General features: G+C 41.6%; 1 long non-coding RNA gene across 2 annotated transcripts; it reads left to right on the plus strand.

Annotated features, from left to right (window-relative positions):
* Positions 1 to 1,700, plus strand: LOC119340925. 2 transcript variants are annotated; one of them, XR_005164756.1, is made up of 3 exons: positions 1 to 159; positions 316 to 726; positions 825 to 1,700. It is a non-coding gene; the product is annotated as an uncharacterized LOC119340925 (long non-coding RNA). The 2 variants fall into 2 exon arrangements; XR_005164755.1 differs by having other exon boundaries at positions 316 to 704.
* The last annotated feature ends 4,161 nt before the right edge of the window (positions 1,701 to 5,861 follow it).

A 5,861-nucleotide genomic window follows, 5' to 3' on the forward strand; every position in this document is an offset into this window, starting at 1 on the left:
TCAATGGGTCCGTCTATCGCTGCAGATAGCCTCGCAATTACTTCTACACAGCACAGGTTTCTCTGCCTCGCCAGACCATTCATCCCCTTGCGGCGGCAGCTGGGCGTGCGAGGGATCGCCATGGGATAGGCTTGAGTTCTTCGAGGAAGCCGAATCAGGGTAAACTCCTGCCTGATCTTTCCCTTTATGGTCTTGTTCTAGTGCTATGAACAAGTCATGCCTGTAGCTCTTGTTGCCTGTGCTAGCTAGTGTCGTCTGGTTCCACTCCCCGGGGTGTTGAATATGAGGATATGATTTTCCTGTGATTCATTGCAGCTTGATTCCTATGGTCGATGCCAGGGATCTCTTGGGGGGAGATGTGGCTGTTGTGCAATCCGTCGTTGCTTCAATCCATAAAGCATCCCACAACTGTGTGTGCAAAATGGGCTAAAAACTACAGGATTAGGATTGGCAAAGTGTCAGATGAGACGGAAAGCAATCCAAGTCGAGTTCCTGCGCTCGAGGCTTCGATGCGTGCTTATGTAGACAAGAAAGCTGGTACTATTGTTCATCCTGTATTGGGGACAAGTTTTGACTTGGTCGAAGAACCTTACGAGTTTTACAATATTACTCATGGGATACTGTATTTTGGCGTCAGGTGTGCTAAAAGCCGGTTGAACGTTCATCGGAAAAAATGCATCCAGGAAATTGTGTGCATGTGTGCGGTAAGCAGTGGAACACTTATAAGTAAAAGCCGCGCTGAATTTTTATGTATTAGATTTCCTCAAGAAGCTATTGCAGAGGAAGAAAAACTTATGAGTGGTTTTATTTTAATTCTTGCGCAGGGTAAACCATTGCAATCAAATAGCCGTTCCACACTTTGTGGCTTCACTGCCATGATGACGGTCCTTAGATAAGATGATAAGGGATTAAGGGCTGGTACGTTTGTAAACACAGGGCAGAGCACAACCAGACTTTCTGTCAACTATATGGAGAAATTACACTGGAAGTCTCATCGGCACATAGATAGATACACAAGGGACCTTGTGAAACAACCGAGGGAAAAATGTAAGCATAAACAAGGTTTACAGTGTAGTTGGCAGTTTTTTTGGTTCAGTAAAAGAGGCACCATTCACCAAAAGGTCTCTGAAGAAGCTTAACCAAGAGCAATCAGGAAATGATGCAACAAAGACCATAGAGGTGTTCAACGCGATGAGGGGTGAAGATCCTGATTTCACATACAGTGTACAGGTTAACGAGGTGGGTCGAGTGAAAAATCTGATGTGGACAATGGGAAAAATCCAACACAAAAGTGGAGGCCAAAATCCAGCACAGAGTGCCTCGCAATGTTCTGATTGTTTTGCAGCACCGACAAAGAAAAGGGCAGCTGGACGCCCTAGCACAAGTCGCGGCAAAGCACCATATGAGCAACCAAAAAAGAGGTCTAGGTTCTGTTCTATCTGCAGAGGTTAAGGTCACAAGAGCACCACTTTTCCGCAACGAGGAGATCTTCCAAAGGCGCCGAGGAAGTCGCCTCGATGCTCCAGATGCAGCTGGTGAGGTCACAGGAAGAACACTTGCACCAACCCGCCCAAAGCAGACTTTGGAGACTGATTTTAGAATGGCTCGTATTTGAAAATTCAGATTGCTAACTGAACAAATCCGTTGTGTATCGAGTTTGCACTATAATGCTTCTTTGGGTGTGATTTGATTTCCTTGTTGTGTCGCTGTTGTCGAGTCCTTGATTAAATCCTGTAATACACTGAAATTGTGGTGTTGCTATGAGCAGCTGACGTTTAGTTTGACCTTTTCAGTTTGGAAATCTGCCAGACCTTGTTTCTGAATAATATTGTCGTCACTATCTTCTGAGTCCTGTAACACCCTGAAATTGTGGTCTTGCTCCTAGTTTAACTTTTTCAGTTTGGAAATCTTTCAGGCCTTGTCTCTGAATCAGAGTGTCGTCAGTGTCTTCTGAATCTTGTGAGTTGCACAGACAAAAACATCATCTACCCTTTGCATCTTCAGTTGCACACTAATTTTTTTTGTTTCCCTATATGAATCTAGACGCAACATGGGCGAATAAAAAAATTGAGTGAAAGTTTAAACGGGGTCTGGCATGATCTCCTAACGATAGACTAAAACGGCTTTCTGCTTCGCACAGGAACATGACGACGGAGTCAATCCTATTTACTACACCGTGATTCCTTTCCTTTGAACTGTGCGGGCCCTGCTGTGCCATCTTGTCTACATGAGCTGCCGCTGTTTATTTACTGGCAATACAGGAGATCAAAAAGGGTACGACGCTGAAATACGGTAGAGGCCTGGTTGCGTGGCGCTCATCAAGAGGGCGCAAATTTCGGCCTCCATGGTGCGTGGCCACCAAATGGCATTTTCGGATAATATAGACACAACAAAGTTGATAACTCACTTACAAACACTCTGGTAACCATTTGACCCGAGGAAAAATATTGAAAAACAATCCCTGATAAATTCTGTGTAAATAAGATGGTAGTATACACACAACAAAGCTGATAACCCACGTACAAACACCGTGGTAACTCCTTTGACCATAGGATAAAAGTTGTTGGAAATCATACCCCAGTAATTTCTGTGCAAATAACATGATAATATACACACAACATAGTTGATAACTTTGACTTTAAAAATTTTCTCTTTGGAAAACATTACTCCGATAACTGTTGTATAAATGACATGATAATTTATGCACTGCAGCCCTGATAATTTAGATACAAATATGACGGTAATATTTCAACGCGAGGGGTGCTTGAAACGTACCCTGATAATTACTATGTAAATAGTATGACAATTGATATACCGCTGTCATGATAACTTATGTACAAACACCACGATAACGTTGACCTAAAAAAAGTTTTTAAAAACATCTCTTGATAACTTTTGTGTAAATATCATGATTTTTACAGACTGCAAAGTATAATAATTTTGTACAACACCCAGCCGTATCCCTGACCCAAGAAAAAATATTTCAAATATTCCCCGGTAACTTATGTATAAAAAGCATGATAAGTTACGCACCAAATGGTTGATAACTTTTGTACCCTCGCAAAAAAAACTTGTGTACCCTGGCATGCTTTTTACAACGAAGTTACCATGATATGTCAACAATTTTTACTACGTTAAAATTACCATGATGTTGTAAATATTAACAGAGCAGCCGGGCCATCTATATAGGATAAAAAATATAAAAGGAAAGAAAGAAAAATTATTCGTTTCCAGGTCACGCTAAGTAGCAGTACAAATACTACCTAACCTCAATCTAATCACCGGCTCAATCTAGACCTGGTGGTTGTGAACTACTATGGTCTACCAGGAGGTGGTGGGTTCGATTCCAACTTCTGCCAATTCTTTTTATTGCGCTAGAAGGAAAAAAAGGATCGATTCCCACATCGAGAGAAGCGGATCGTACGTGGGTGGAATCGTCCGGATCTGTCGGACGATCTGTCGCTAACGACCAGTCGACTGGTCGTTAGCACAGTCCTTTTGTTTATTGTTTTTGGACTAATAAACTGATTTATATATATATATCTCACCATTCATGCCAAACGGTAGACTAATAAACGGCTGACAGCAGGCAAAAACCTGCATGGCAACAGAAAAAATTGCTATAGGAGTGCTATATTTGGGTATCCACTTCCCTCAAAAAAATAATTGGGTATCCACTAGCACAAGACCAGAAAAATGTAAAACGATGACGTCAAGCCTCTTTGACGCGCGGTGCTCGCAGAGTTTCTCCTATAAAAAGCATAACGAGGGTTAGCCCTTGGGTTGGTCTCATTTTTTTATGACGCCAAGCCTAACCGCCGCCCCGTCAAACTTCTTTTGTAGATAACCGGCTTCCAAGGATGACTCAGCCGTGCATTGAGACTCCGGGCGAAAAAAAAGAGGCCAAAAAAAGAGAAGGCATAAAAGAACAAAAAACAAAAAAAATGAAAGAAAAAGAGAGAAGGGGTAATGCTACTATCATTTTACCACACTTGTGCTTCAAAGTAGCACCATGATCTTCATGATAGAGAGTCTCCTATGTTATCACTTTCGTATACTAGTGGAAATTTTTTATTATAGAATTTGGCTTGTATATTCCAATGATGGACTTCCTCAAATTGCCCTAGGTCTTTATGAGCAAGCAAGTTGGGTGTACACCCACTTAGTTTTTTTAGCTTTCATACACTTATAGCTCTAGTGCATCCGTTGCATGGCAATCCCTACTCACTCACATTGACATCTATTGATGGACATCTTCATAGTCCGTTCATACGCGTAGTTGATGTGAGACTATCTTCTCCTTTTTGTCTTCTCCACAACCATCATTCTATTCCACATATAGTGTTATGTCCATGGCTCACGCTCATGTATTGCGTGAAAGTTGAAAAAGTTTGAGAATACTAAAGTATGAAACAATTGCTTGGCTGAAACCGGGGTTGTGCATGATTTAAATATTTTGTGTGATAAAGATAGAGCATAGCCAGACTATATGATTTTGTAGGGATAAGCTTTCTTTGGCCATGTTATTTTGAGAAGACGTAATTGCCTTGTTAGTATGCTTGAACTATTATTATTTTTATGTCAATATTAAACTTTTGTTTTGAATCTTATGGATCTAAATATTCTTGCCATAATAGAGAAGATTACATTGATAAATATGTTAGGTAGCATTCCACATCAAAAATTATGTTTCTATCATTTACCTACTTGAGGACGAGCATGAATTAAGCTTGTGGATGCTTGATACGTCTCCAACGTATCTATAATTTTTGATTGTTACATGCTATTATATTATCCATCTAGGATGTTTTATACGCATTTATATGCTATTTTATATGATTTTTGGAACTAACCTATTAACCTAGAGCCCAGTGCCAGTTTCTGTTTTTCCCTTGTTTTTGAGTTTTACAGAAAAGGAATACCAAACGGAGTCCAATTGACGTGCCAATTTTTAATGATTTTTATGGACCAAAAGAAGCCCCGGAGTAAAAGTGTTGGGCCATAAGAGTCTCGAGCCATCCACGAGGGTGGAGGGCGCGCCCTACCCCCCTGTGGGCGCCCCCTATCTCGTGGATGACTCGGAGACCCGTGAGACCGACGCCAAAAATTCCTATAAATACATAAACCCCCAAAAAGAAACCTAGATCGGGAGTTCCGCCGCCGCAAGCCTTCAGAGCCACGAAAAAACAATCGGGACACTGTTCTGGCACCCTGCCGGAGGGAGGATCCATCACCGGTGGCCATCTTCATCATCTCGGCGCTCTCCGTGACGAGGATGGAGTAGTTCACCCTCGGGGCTGAGGGTATGTACTAGTAGCTATGTGTTTGATCTCTCTCTCTCTCTCTCTCTCTCTCTCTCTCTCTCTCTCTCTCTCTCGTGTTCTTGATGTGGCACGATCTTGATGTACCGCGAGCTTTGCTATTATAGTTGGATCATATGATGTTTCTCCCCCTCTACTCTCTTGTGATGAATTGAGTTTTCCCTTTGAAGTTATCTTATCGGATTGAGTCTTTAAGGATTTGAGAACACTTTATGTATGTCTTGCGTGGGATACCTGTGGTGACAATGGGGTATTCTATTAATTCACTTAATGTATGTTTTGGTGATCAACTTGTGGGTTCCGTGACCTTGGGAATCTATGCATAGGGGTTGGCACACGTTTTCGTCTTGACTTTCCGGTAGAAACTTTGGGGCACTCTATGAGTTCTTTGTATTGGTTTGAATAGATGAATTTGAGATTGTGTGATGCATATCGTATAATCATACCCGCGGATACTTGAGGTGACATTGGAGTATCTATGTGACATTAGGGTTTTGGTTGATGTGTGTCTTAAGGTGTTATTTTGCTACCAACTTTAGG

The sequence above is a fragment of the Triticum dicoccoides genome, chromosome 7B (genome assembly GCF_002162155.2).
Source record: "Triticum dicoccoides isolate Atlit2015 ecotype Zavitan chromosome 7B, WEW_v2.0, whole genome shotgun sequence".
Classification (NCBI taxonomy): Eukaryota; Viridiplantae; Streptophyta; class Magnoliopsida; order Poales; family Poaceae; genus Triticum; species Triticum dicoccoides.